The sequence below is a fragment of the Octopus bimaculoides genome, chromosome 16 (assembly GCF_001194135.2).
Source record: "Octopus bimaculoides isolate UCB-OBI-ISO-001 chromosome 16, ASM119413v2, whole genome shotgun sequence".
Classification (NCBI taxonomy): Eukaryota; Metazoa; Mollusca; class Cephalopoda; order Octopoda; family Octopodidae; genus Octopus; species Octopus bimaculoides.
In genome coordinates, this window is record NC_068996.1 from 26927829 (window position 1) to 26942785 (window position 14957).

Consider the following 14957-nt stretch of genomic DNA (forward strand, 5'->3'; position numbering starts at 1 on the left):
GAGAGAGAGAAAGAAAGAAAGAAAGAAAGAAAGAAAGAAAGAAAGAAAGAAAGAAAGAAAGAAAGAAAGAAAGAAAGAAAGAAAGAAAGAAAGAAAGAAATATTTCTTAGCAACTGATTATGGTCTGTGTTGGCAGGGCAAAAAATTATTTCTGATATTTTGGGGCTGTCCTTTCACCCGAGAGAAGACTGGATATATTGCAGCTTGAAAGACAGGATGGCCATGACTCGAATGATTTTGATCTTTGATCGTTAGTCTATTAAATCAATCACGGATGACAACGACAATCATAACAAGAATATTAATCTCGTTACGATCATCAAAGACAATAAAATGAAGCCAGCACGAGATCGCTTGCTCCGCTTTAAATAATAGCCAGGTCTCCCTCAAATCATACCATATATTTTATGTATGTATGTATGAGTATGTGTGTATGTATGTATGTATGTATGTATGTATGTATGTATGTATGTATGTATGTATGTATGCACTATCTATGTATGTATATGCATGGATGTATGCATTATGTATGCTTGTGCCAATGAGGGAAGCTTCTATATGGTAGCTAGACTGTTAGAAATAACTGCGAAATCTCTCTCAATCGCACTCAGTATCTTAAAGAAGGTTTGATACGTTGAGCAATGCAGCCTTCGGTAAGCAAAACGATGAGATGCTGTCGATGTAGAACGCTTTCGATCATAAGTTCTGTCGATCAGGGACAAATTAGGACTAAACAACAACAACAACAACAACAACATCATCAATAACAGCAATTACACTACACCGATGAACACTGACACCGACAATACATTTACCATCACCACTACCACTACGACACCACCGAGAGTGTCGCTACCACCACTTCTCATAAGAAAACCAGAAACACGTGCTACCGAGGAACCCTCTACACAGCTACTCCACTTGCCAGAAAACTGCAATGCAGTCCTCCTCAGATACAACCCTGTTGTGGTAAAAAAAAATTGATTAAGTTTACAAAATCAAGTGATATTGAATATAACTTACCAGAGAAGTATACAGAGTGGGAAAGGCTAGAGGGTTGTTATATACAATCGTCAACAGAAATGAGCAGTAGTTGCGTATCTGCACACGTGTGTTTATGAGTACCAGTAATCACCCGCCTCACAAACCGTCCCAGTAGGTTACGCACCCCATTTACATCACTCTCAGCAACACTCAACAAGCGCCATAATTGGAGAAGACTGCAAGGTATTTATCATCTATTGGGTAATACAGAAAACAAAAGAGATTATATAATATCGTCATAACTAAATTTCCTTTATATCCAAAGCGATCTGCATCAATACACACACACACCACTCCTATCGTCCCTCGATAACTAAAATATAAACAAATATATATTAATCAAATTCCATACAATATAAACCTGTGCTCGTGATGCTTCATCAACGAAGCAGTGAAAAAGTTCTTCGCCTCGAAAGACAAGAACTGGTATCAGTGAGGGATCAAAGAACTGTAAAAATGTAACTTCATATGGTGCAATATGATGGCCTCTACTCTGTGTACTAGGCTTCTGCTATTGTAACTTGGCGAATAAAGCAAATAAGTTATCAAAATATTGCAGAAATTTTGATTCGACACAATAAAACTTACATCAAACAAAAAGGAAAAGGAATAACGAAAAGGAAAAAGCAAAAAAAAAAGGAATAAATAAAGTAATATATGATAAATGATAAAAGAAACCAAAAGCTGGTAACTCCCTAGCATATATGACAAAACTGATAGAAAATATTTCTGAAAAATAGGCGCAGGAGTGGCTGTGTGGTAAGTAGCTTGCTTACCAACCACATGGTTCCGGGTTCAGCCCCTCTGCGTGGCACCTTGGGCAAGTGTCTTCTACTATAGCCTCGGGTCGACCAAAGCCTTGTGAGCGTATTTGGTAGACGAAAACTGGAAGAAGCCCGTCGTATATATGTGTGTGTGTGTGTGTGTGTGTGTGTGTGTGTGTGTGTGTGTGTGTGTGTCTGTCTGTCTGTCTGTCTGTCTGTATGTCTGTCCCCCCAACATCGCTTGACAACCAATACTCGTGTGTTTACGTCCCCGTAACTTAGCGGTTCGGCAAAAGAGACCGATAGAATAAGTACTAGGCTTACAAAGAATAAATCCTGGGGTCAATTTGCTCGACTAAAGGCAGTGCTCCAGCATGGCCGCAGTCAAATGACTGTAACAAGTAAAAGAGTAACCAAAAACCACAGGAAGAAGAAAATGGAAAATGCTCAATTTTGACCCCTTCTTATCATCATACATTCATGCATACATACATGAACACATACATGCATATATACATGCATACATACATACATACATACATACATACATACATACATACATACATGCCATATCTTATCAACCGGTATCAGCAAGCTCTCAATGGAGATATTAGCTTACCGCGTTGGTTAGCTCCTACAGAGACAAAACTGATTCTCAAAAGCAGAGCACCCACACGACAAAAATTATCGGCCAATTGCATACCAGAATTTAATGTATAAATTATATACAACCCATTTAAGCATATTATTCTGAGACCATTATGAAAATAATAATATCACAGCAAAACAAGCAGCTAGGAAGAAGATGAGTCTGAACAATTGTTGATAAACAAAACTGTTTGACTGGGATGCGGTAGTATAGGAGGAACCTGATTTCTATGTAACAGGGCTTTAAGAAAGCTTTTGATTTTTATCCCTCACTAAAGAATATAACAATCGGATAAGTAAAACGTGCACCTCTCTGCACACAGTGTGTTTGCACTGACAGTTACATTTGAGCTACTGGATTGGAGGCTTGATGAGATCTGAGCCATTGATGTGAAAACCCGAAATATACGGCCAACACAATTAACTTTCACATCACAAATTTTCACAAGTAATTTTCACATCAACAGTGATATAGGTTGCCGCAACTTGAAACGAAAAGACGGCTGAGACTTAACATCGATTTAGCCTTCTTTAGAATGTCACATCATATCTCTTTGGCAACATTTTGTAATCACCAAGAGTCGAAGTGTACATATTGACCAAATTCGCTTACACGAGACAGAAAACATCATAAGACTTAAAAAGCAACTCCCTAGGAAACATTCCGTGTCTGATAACCTTGAATACATGCCCAAAGGCGATGCACAACTTGTCATCAGATGAAAGGATGAGCACATAACAGCAGACGACCATGCATGTATATGTTAATAGAAAGCTCCAGAATAACGCAAAATAGAAAATCAAAGAGATTATCGTGAATCAACTAACTCTTACTTTGAAGGGTATGCATTTGCAACCCAGGACAGAAAATAACAACCAAATTCTTGATGCAAAAAAAGAACAGAGATGCAGAAAAAACCACCAAAATGTGATAAACGATGCAGATTTTGTGAAGTTAACACCGAAGGTATTACTCACATCATAAGCACGTCTGAAAATATTATTGCGGTATTATTTACCGATGAGACATAATTTTGTCGTCAGGACACTGTACAATGAAGTCCGTCGAAAGGATAATGCTGAGGCCAAAGCGATAAGAACCTCCAGTGTGGCAGAGGCTGTAGCCACTCATTATATGAAGGAGTGCTGGTAGAATGTCCAGGTGAAAACCTCAATAAAATGCAAACATAATATACCAGACATAGTGATTTGGAACAGAAGAGAGACAACATAAAACTAAAGGTCAACGAAAAAGAAAACACCTATTATTGAAAAATTTAGGGCTACTCTACTCGGATTACAAGTTCAGATTTATACCCGTAATTCATGGGGCACTAGGATATGTAACAAGCTGCCAAAGTACCAATCTTGAGAGATTAGGGTTCTCAAAGACAGAAAGGGAAAAGCTAATTAGAAAATTAGTCTCAAACTATCAGTGGAACTGCCAAAATACGTAAAACTTCCAAAAGTTTATCATTTAAATACATATGCACACGTTTAGCCATGCGACTAAGTGCGTGATAATGCATACATAAAGCAAAACATACAAATCTTTACATGTTCTGACAACAAATATTGCACACATACACACAAACATGCACAAATACCTTGTTGATGTTTAAGATTCCAATGAAGAAACTCTGAATCTAGGTTAGAAACCGACTCTTTCTCTATTGACAAGAAATCTATTAAAATTAAATTAAAAACATACATACATACATACATACATACATACATACATACATACATACATGGAGCCGTCAACATCAGACGTGCATGCGTAGATAACTGTTTAAAATTCCTTTTGGAACGTTTTCTTCTATAATTATGCCGACTCATTCACCCCAGAATCTGTAACTAATTTATTTCTCCAATAATAAATAAGAGAAACCCCTTTTACTTACCAACATAAAGTTATTCAGACCTTACACCACGTGGAATTCCGTCAGCACGATCATGGCTGAAACTTATAACGCCAGCACAATCAGTACTACAACACTAATAAACTATTTAAGAAGATGTAAGTACTCTTCTCATTTAACTTTTAAAAATATTGGGACGAAGCTCACCCAATCTTAAGCACCTTTACGGCAAAAGAGTTTCTGCAACAAGCATCTTAAAAAAAAAATATATATATATATATAGTGGCTTACCTTCATGATACAAATCGGTTTTCTCAAAACATTGAGAACTGGCCAAAATCCACCACAAGAAAGATCGAAAATAATGTAAAGAAACCGCTGCCACCATCACTAAATTCTCGTGTATCTCCAAATGTAAGTGCTTCGACAGAGACAACTATAGAATATACTCAATTGTGATATATCTTGAAACTACAGTTCGTAGAAAACTTTTCTACTTTTTCGAAACTATCTTTGTGTGACAAACGACTCTCAACGGGATTAAGGAAAAATTCAACGACTCTAACGTTGAAAGTTATCGAAGATATCGCTGAAGAGCATCATGAAATCATAATTAAAGGAATATTAATACCCTCATATACACAGCTACTATTACTCTTAAAGAACACGTAGGAGAAATCTGCAACATACGTGGTAACAGAAGCAGCCTAGATGGAAAAGATAACCTGAAAACATTAACAATTAGCGCCGCCATTAAAATGGAAGAGGAATAATAGGTTCATAGCTCATCTTATGTATAAATTAATAAAACTTTGCAACGACTTTTCACACCAAGCTCTTGGGGGACAGCTAATTATTCTAAAGCGCGAACTCAGAACACTGATCGAAAAACTCCGCTACCGTAGGAGAATCTTTGACAATTTCCACACTTTCAACTGTTTCCTATGTTATAAGTATTTCAAAGGGAATATTCCAAAAAGATAGTTTTTGTGTAATTCTATCCATTTTGGTATTAAATCCATTATCATTCTTGCTATCAAATGGCTACAAGCTAGGGTCTGCAATTGCTAGAGATATTAATGTAACCCATAATTTCTTTGTAGATGACCTCAAGATTTATGCTAAAAATGTTGGCAATGCCAAAACAAAATTTAAAAAAACAAAGCAACAGGAATTTATAACATTTTCAGCTGACATAAGAATGGGATTTGACGAAAAAGAAATGTTCATATTTGATTGTGAACGTGAAAAATCAGTCATCCAGACCTAAAACCTGAGCATCAACAGTCTCTCTACCTCCTCTGTTGCACATAAGGAATGTTATAAATACCTGGGAATTGATGAAAACTTATACGAAGATGCTGTCAATAAAAATTAAGTGACCTGAAAAACAGGGCATTCGGAACTCTCCTCTTACAACAAAACAATATCCCACAATGCATTTGAAGTATCAGTGCTGATTCCAGCATCTAGAATACTTGACTGGTCTGTAAAGGAAATCCAGCCTACACACATGAAAACCTGTAAGATCCTGACATCAACTGGAAAGTTCTACAGAAACAGTGTTATCCACAGGCTCTACTTAAGAAAAGGCGAAGGAGACAGAGGTTTGAGATCGGTGTAGTCTCTCTCAACCTACACCTGCTAAACAGTTGTAGCAAAAAATAAACGCATAAACCTAGTGCTGAAAAGCGAGAACAGCATCCCACATGTCAGCAGATGACCTCCCATACAAACCCCAAAACAACCAAACTAACATACCTCAAAGAAAACCTCGCTGTGAAACATCCAGCATACCAAAAATGACTATGCATAGTTATGTTTCCAGAAGACTTGAAGAAATCAGTAATATCGACATAAAGTTCAGCTTCTCTTGGACTCATGACAGCTACATTACATCATACTTCGAAGGCTATGCATTTACAATCGAAGAACAGGAGATTTCTATTCAGTACTTAATAAACAAAAAAGTTAGTGAAGCACTTGCAGCTCCAAGATGCAACCAAAAATGTAGGTTATGTGATATTTCTGTGAAAGACATGCATGTTATCAGCAGCTGTCCAAGAATGTCACCGCTATGACACACGACATAGTCGTTAAAAAATATACAATGCCGTCCAAAAAGAAAGAATAAATATAGAGAATGTCATTGTTTTGAATATACACATAAACATCAACACAAGATATACTGATAGAATATTCTCATCAAAACGTCTTTCAAGTATAAGCATAACCGTCCGAATATTGTTCTTTGGAACAGACAAGAAAAATTATGTACCATATTCGCTGCCAGCTGCCTTGCTGATGTGAACAGCTCTTTGAAAATCAAAGAGAAAGAAGATACAGCTTCCATATCCAGATCATAAATTCACATTTATACCAATAATAATTTATGTACTCGGTTTTGTGAGTAAATGCCTAAGTGAGAATCTAGATAAGCTACGGTTTTCAGAAAAAGAGATCAACCAGCTAATTCGTACATAACAAATAAATCTATAAGTGAAACAGTAAAAATATTCAAGACTTTTCTCAAGTTTAAAATGAGACTTATTTTTCTTATCTATATTCCAGCGAAGTAGTTTGTATCTTTGTTAGAAACCAGCTTTTTTCCTTTTAGGAAGACTTCAAATAATTAAAAAAACTGAAGAGAATATATACATAGAAAAATAAGCAATAGGAAAATCTATAAACTCAAAACTCTTCAGTAAGACTTGAAGGAATCCCTGCACCACTAACATCTGTAACTAGTTACACCAACAATGTCAAACTCCAAGAACCTGGATAAAATTTTAACAAGTATTTCAAATCCAACAAAAAACCCAAGTGAAATTATAGACACCCACCATCCTTCTATGCATACTGACACACATCTACACGGGCCAACCCTTGACATCACTAATTCATATATCCTGCTCTTGAAATTCCAATTCACATACAAACCACGACACTGAACCACCACCACACAACAAAACACTTCTCACGTGTAACATTCTAATTCTATTGAAATCAGCAAAACTTCTGACTCCATTCTTTGCTATCTACTCACGCCAAAAATACTCAGCCCCATCTTAAGAAACAAAGCAAAATATTAGATAGTAAACTATCTATCAGTCCATTTAACCTTTGTAGTTTATAAGAACAAAACTTCCAGAATTTCTAATTTACCAAATGGGATACGTCAATCATCTACTTTACCCCTATTTTTCAGCCTATGTCAATACGAGCTTCTGACTTATATCTAATCAGCTCCTGTGAAATATGCAGATATCCTTATATGCAAATGGTTTCCAATTTAGGAACAAGACCAGTAATTTTGAGAGAAGCGGATTAGTAGATACTATCGGCCCCACTATTTTATTTACTGACACTTTCAACTCCGAAAAGATGAAAGATATCATACTCACACTCTTCTCACCATTCTTCAGACCTTGCTCCACAACCACTCTGATCCCCACTTAAATCACCTTGAATAAGAGACTTAAATCCCCACTAGTCCCGCGCTATTTACCAGCAGCATCAGAGAATATAAAACCACAATCAGTTATGATACTCAACAACGTTAGTATACCACAACATATACATCAACAGCATAAATATACCGCACATGCGCGCTCGCACAGACACACACCAATACACACATACACACAAACACATACACACATGCAGAAGTAAAACCATACTTAGAAACAAAATAGCTAAATCAAAATTAGAGAAATCACAGCAATCACATTTGATCGACAGAAAAAGTCAATGTCAATGGATTGCAAATCGATACTTTAGAGTAACCATGGACTATACCCATACATTACACACCATGACAGGTTTTGTACAGACAATGCCTAGAGACCAGCAATATAGGAAAACAGAAATAATAAACGTGAAACACCACAATAACAGTTTGTTATCGCAACAAACTTCAACCCCCAAATTCTTCTTATTGCATGAAAAGCCAACCCAAACTCCTAAACACCTATAGAAATTCTCAGAGCTCTACTACTGCAAAATCATACAAACGCTATTTCTTGGCCTTGAATGTGCAGGCCCACCCAGTCCGAGCATGCACAAGGAACACACCGACAAAAGGAAAACAACATCCAGCCTCTCGATCCTCACTGACTCCAAAATTTATGATAGAATGTCAACTAACAACAACAACTTAAGTGTCTCGTCCTGGTCTATTCCACCTTACTGGTTACCGCTGTTACCACTACCAGATTCTACTAAATGCAGAAGCAGAAAGTGTAGAAGAAAATACAATACGTTTGAACTGTCATGCTGCATCCTATTATATGCGGCGTTGCTTGCTGGAAAGAATGGGCGGTAATGACACCGGCTAGACATAGACATGATATAACTGAGGCGATGCATCTGTGGGTGGCCTCTCGTCGTTTGACTGATTAGTTTCACATTATAGGAATAACCTCGAGGTACGCAACTCGTGCAACACCACCAACATCAACGAAACAAGCAACAACAATACCATCCCCACCACCAGCATCGCTACCACAAACACCACTATTACTACAGTACATGTTACCAACATGACAAAAAACACCAACAACATCAACAGCAATAACACCAAGAACAACATCAACAACAACTACAACAATAACAGCAGCAAAATTCTTTTCGTGGACGCTCGACCTACGAGATTTAGCAACCAAAACTCTCTCATATCATCAAACCCTATCAACTTAGTAATAAATAAATAAATAAATAAATAAATAAATAAATAGGCATGAGTGTGGCTGTGTGGTAAGAAGCTTGCTCCCCAACAACATGGTTCCGGATTCAAACCCACTACGTGGCACCTTGAGCAAGTGCCTCGGACTGACCAAAGCCTTGTAAGTGGATTTGGTAGACGAAAACTGAATGTGTGTGTGTCTGTGTGTGAATGTGCCTTTGTGTCTGTGTTTGTCCCCCTATCACCGTTTGACAACCGGCGTAGGTGTGTTTGCGTTCCCGTAACTTAGCGGTTCTACAAAAGAGTCCAATAGAATAAGTACTAAGCTTTAAAACAAATAAGTCCTGTGGTCGATTTGTTCGGATAAAATTCGGATCTTTGTGGTTTTCGTCACTGTTTACAATTTTGTTCCAATTGTTTTCGAAGTTGGTATATGGATTAAGTTTTGTATGCTAATTATGAAAATAAAATGTATTTTCCTTATAAATCCATAATTAAAAAGTTATTAACCTTTAAAATTTACAAAATTTGGGTACTTTAGCCAATCAGAAGTGAGTATTTTATACATCACCGTGGCGAAAAACTCTGTTTCCATAATAATCAAAGATGCTGCGCATGCGCACAAGGAGGGAAAGATACGGGAACGATAATCTTCTACTATGATAATACTCTTGTGTTTTTCTCCGTCACAACATATGAATGAAAAAGGAAGGGATGATAGATGAATAAGGAAGGAAGGGGTGACGGAAAACTGTAATGGGAGCGTTCCAGCTGTGTGTGTGTGTGTGTGTGTGTGTGTGTGTGTGTGTGTGTGTGTGCGTGTGCGCGCACACGCGAACGCGCAATGGAAGTGGAATGGTGAACATTCACCGCTGAAAAGAAAAATCAAACAGCGTTTCCACTCTGTGTGAGTATATGTGCGTATGTGTGTGCGTGTGACGGTACGGGGCTAGCTAGTTTATTTTATAAAATCCTAGAGTGTATTGCAATCTTTCTTTCTTGAATTATTTTAATTAATAAATGTCTGTTTTAAACAATGCTTTAACTGCTATTTCTAGCAACTCCTGTTGGTTTATTTGTTCGTAGCTTTTAAATATTTAATTTGCTCGCGAATGTTTTAATGTTAACTTCATTCGAGTATATTTTAATGTTTTGACTGTTATTTCTTGCAGTGTTTTGACATGCCGATGCCCCCGCCCCACCTCCCTGATGATGGAAGGGGCAGTGAGCGTGCTGTTTTCTGATTGGCTGAGAATTCTGAAAATGATCAAACTTTGAACACGTGTAACATTTTTGCAAAATGTTTCTGGAATAAATGAATAACAAATTCGGATTCAGTGTCAAAAATTGCATCTATATGAGACATGGAGAAAATGTTTTAAAGATAATTGTAAACAATGACGAAAACCACAAAGATCCTAAAATTCTTCAATGTGGTGCTCCAGCATTACCGCATCAAACTGCTGAAACAAGTATAGTCAAGGCTGGAACGGCTTCGAGCCTAAATCAGATTAGTTTCAGACTAAGCAACAACGACAACGATCACAACAGCAGCAGCAACAACAGCTGCCACCACCGCCATCACTATAATCACTGCTAGAGCATCACTGGTATATGTAAAAATAGCATAGTCAAGGGCTGCTGTACATAGGGGCTATCTAACATCAGCTCGTAACACCACCACTGTCACCACTACCAGCACATCACCACCAACAACAGCAGCAACAACGACAACGCAATCATCGCCGTCGTCGATTATACCAGAGGAACGCGCTATCATCAGATGATGTATTTAATCTGCCTTAGTGCTGCCTCCGCCGCCGTCATCGCCTTGGTAATTCATAACAAAATATGCCCGTCCATCAATTCAGGTCAACTCACCTGACACTCTTTCGTGTTGAACTTATTTAACACAGTTGCTTTAATTAAAATTTTACGTGCTCTTTAGATACGTCAATACACTCTCACCTTTGACCTAATCTCTTTGACTTATTCACCTTCTGTACTCCACCCACATCCCCACTCCACGCCGAAAATTCATGGACTTGTCCACATTAAAAGTGGGACGTTTCGTGTTATTTTTCTTTGTAATAGCTTGTTTGTTCGGCCTATTCGTTAATCGGTTTGTTGGCTGGTTGGTTGGTTGGTAAGCAGGTAAATATTGCTGCTGGGATTTTTTTCTCTCCTATTTCTTTGTTTGTTTATTTTTGTTGTTTTTAATCATCGTTGTTGATTTGATGGTGACAATGGCGCTGACATTGGTGCTGACTTAAATTAACATTTAAGTCACATGATTGTAATAACGTTGCTGGTTGCCATGTCAGCGACACTTTAACTATCACTGACATATCAGAACCATATGAAGTAAGAGCCATATGAATAATCAGGTAGAGGTTACCACTGTAGGCGAAGGGAGTACTATATTGTTTCGAGTTCCACTTTGTCCATTTAAAAAAAAATTTTTTTTTCTTTCTTTCAGCTTGCCGTCCTGAATTCAAATCACCCTGTCGTGTATGGCAAGATCCACAGAACATCATTCCGGCACTGAAACACTCAACTACCTCCAGTTAATTCTGTCATTGGATCTACGGCCTTGATCAAGATTAAATAATAGAAATAGCAACCAAAAATTCCTCGAAGTGCACCCTAACATCTTTTTAAAATATGAGAAGGACGCGTTAGATAACGTTGTCTGCTGTATATTATGGCTTGAAAAAAAAATAAATAAAATAGGTACGTTCACGACTGGAATGTCCTTAATTATAAGTTTGCTTAATTAGAACTGATCTGGGGAAATAACGGTATCATTTGCCTGAAAAGGATTAGAATACAAAGATAAAAATTAAAAACAAACCCACAGCCCTCACCCGGAATCGAACATAACTTGATAACATTTGCCATGTTTTCGCTAATTGTTTTAGGCGCCTGCGTAGTCTCGAATAGATAAAGGTATCTTCTCATTCTACTCACTTTTTGACACAGCGGGATATCCAGATCGTGACTGCCGCATGGAGAGAGGGTTTCATACTAATACATCCTTTTGTTATTTACACCACCTGTCCTCGTCTGTTGTTGTTTTTTCGTACATTCTCCCATATATATATATATATAACTAGCTGAGTAACCTGAGACAGCGTAAAATGAAGCGCTTTCCCTAATGATACACCGTCCGGACCAAGAATTGAACCTAAAACATTATGATCACGACTCCAACATCTTAACTACCAGACCGCGCGCTTTCACAAATAGAGAGACAGAGTTAGATAAATAAAAGTGGGTATTGGTCATTGTTGTTTTATATCAGATTAGGAAAAATTCCATCATAGGCTGATGGTACTGATAACCTTGTAATCATGTACTACCTGTTCATGGTCGAGTGATCAACTATTAAACCAGTATGAGGAAGGTGTGTGTGTGTGTGTGTGTGTGTGTGTGTGTGTGTGTGTGTGTGTGTGTGTGTGTGTGTGTGTGCGCGCGTGCGTGCGCGCGCACGACCAACGAGGTTTAAAAGATAGAAAAATGTCTAATACAAATTAGTTCATTGAGAACTAACAGCATCTTGGGAAGGGTATAGGTGGCACAGGAATTTCCAAATCCAATAAAATACTCGAAAGTTTCGCCAATATCTAATTTCATATGGAGCCAGTTGGGGGCTAAGAAAGCCCCAAATCGAGAGGACTTTTCCACACCTGCGTAATCACCGCCAGTACTATCACATGTCCTATCACCAATACAGCCACTTGCGCCGCCAATACCAACATAATTAATTAAACCACCGTCACCAACGCAACAAACTGCAACACAACCAACACCAATACCATCATCAACAACAGCACCAACATCATCACCAACACCTGCATCATCAACGTCAACACTATCGATAATTGACACCACTACCACCGACTCCATTAACTCAAAAGGAGTTGTATTACTGTATCGATCTGACCATCGAGTGCTGTTATACACCACTGGCCACAATGCGCTTCCTCATGTTGTCGTAGTTTTCGAATGATGCCTGTTCGCTAGCTAGGTGAGTAGACCAACATTATTCTTGAACGCAGTGCCAGCCCCTTGCAGTGTTATCCATTTACGGCTGAGTGAACTGGAGCAACGTGAAATGAAACGTCTGCCTCAGGAACAGAATGGATCGCCGGTCTGGGAATCGAAACCACGATCTTGCGATCTTGAGTGCAACACTCTAATCAGTAGGTCATGCACCTTTATACACACACACACACACACACACACACACACGTTGATAGATATATAGTTAAATTCATGTGTGTCTATATATTTGTATGTATAAATATATATATGCATAAGTATATACATATGCATATACACACGCTCACACATTTACACACACACACACACATAGTTGAAATTTACAGAAAAAAAGACAAAAACAGGTGTATGAACAACAAACAGGTGTATTAGTTTGACGCTCGGGAAAGTGAGAAAGTCTTTTAGGATTCGAGCCTACGCTCTTCAACAGAAAGGAATAACATAAAATAAACAGAGAATAAAAAAAAAACTTGTGGATTTAGCGATAAGCATGCATATATATATATATATATATATATATATAACACTATTCAATACTAGGTATTGAACCAGTATTCCCTGGGATGAAATCATCCCTTCGTGAGGTTAACACAACCTCTAATCGAATTTAATAATTAACTTTTATCTATTGTGCTAGCAGTATGTGTGTGTGTGTGTGTGTGTGTGTGTGTGTGTGCGTGCGTGTGTGTGTGCGTGTGTGTGTGTGTGTGTGTGTGTGTGACAGAGAGAGAGAGAGAGAGATAGTGGTGAGGCTAGTAGTGACGCATATTTTACATTCCTGCTTATGTCTTACGAGTGAGATTTTTGTTAATACGTAACAAATATTAAGGACCGAATATAAAGTTGTAGGCAGAAGAAAACAAAGCACAAAACAGTTTTCTTTACAGAACACAACTGGAAACGACTGTACTTTCACATGCATTTTTTTTCTTCGCCTTTTACACCATCTCAACAAACGATTTTCCAACTGATTCGAAGTACCAGGTTACCAGATATAACCTGTAACGAAGTGTCTCCCGTTGTCACTAAGACGTCGGATCAATCGGAACGAATCAACGCGACCTAACAAATACGTGTTTTCGCTGATTTTATTGTTCAGCACTAAGATCAGCATTGACTGAGCAGTCCTATGTTCAAGGCGGTTAAAGCCGTCCTAGTTGCTAATCAAATATAGTGTATGTAAGCCTACATTACATTCAATATGGTCTTCCTTTTGAAGACAGTAGGGTGTGGTTTGAAGATAATTTGACTTTAGTTCCTAGAAAAAAAAAACCCAGAATATTCATTCATTGTGATCATTTGTCATATCGTAATCATAGATTATCGTTTTCCGCAATACAAAAGCAAGGGAACACGACTTAATTATTTTCCCATTCAAAAAATCTTTGCTCCTTTGTCGGAGTTTTTCAAAGATGAACAGGAACCTTTACTCTGCAAAATAAAGCTGCTTTCATGATGAAGTAGTATTTTCTTTTCCTCAGATAGACAAAGCCAGCAAATATTCTACCGTTAGCTGCAGGTCTTTTCAAACTCAAGAATTTTCCATTTTATTTGTATCGTACTTATATACATATACTTCATTTGAACACATAGCGTAAAAATTTGAAATTTATTCAACTTGTTATAATCACATTGTGTTGATGTAGGAAACTTATGAACAGTTACGTACCGATTATTCCAGCATCTTGGGCGACCATCTTAATTGACAGGTTGTGTGTGTGTGTGTGTGTGTGTGTGTGTGTGTGCATATGTGAGTGAAAAACCAAACTACTAGTATTTAACACCTTCTACCGACAGAAAAGTCGAAAGCAAACTGTTAAGTCAGGTTTGTATAAAGCAAGGGTTCTCGTAACCGGGTCCATATGGACCCTGAAGATTCATATAAAATTT

General features: G+C 37.8%; 1 protein-coding gene across 12 annotated transcripts in view; it reads right to left on the reverse strand.

Moving 5' to 3' along the window:
• Positions 1-14957, reverse strand: part of LOC106868339 (uncharacterized) — a 178055-nt gene that overhangs the window by 138907 nt on the left and 24191 nt on the right. Inside the window, exon 2 of one of the 12 annotated variants that reach the window (XM_052973631.1) lies at positions 1024-1238. The exons of the other annotated variants lie outside the window; for them this stretch is intronic. The gene's annotated coding sequence lies outside the window, so the exon portion shown is untranslated. The remainder of the gene's footprint in view (positions 1-1023; positions 1239-14957) is intronic. 12 annotated transcript variants of the gene reach the window in all.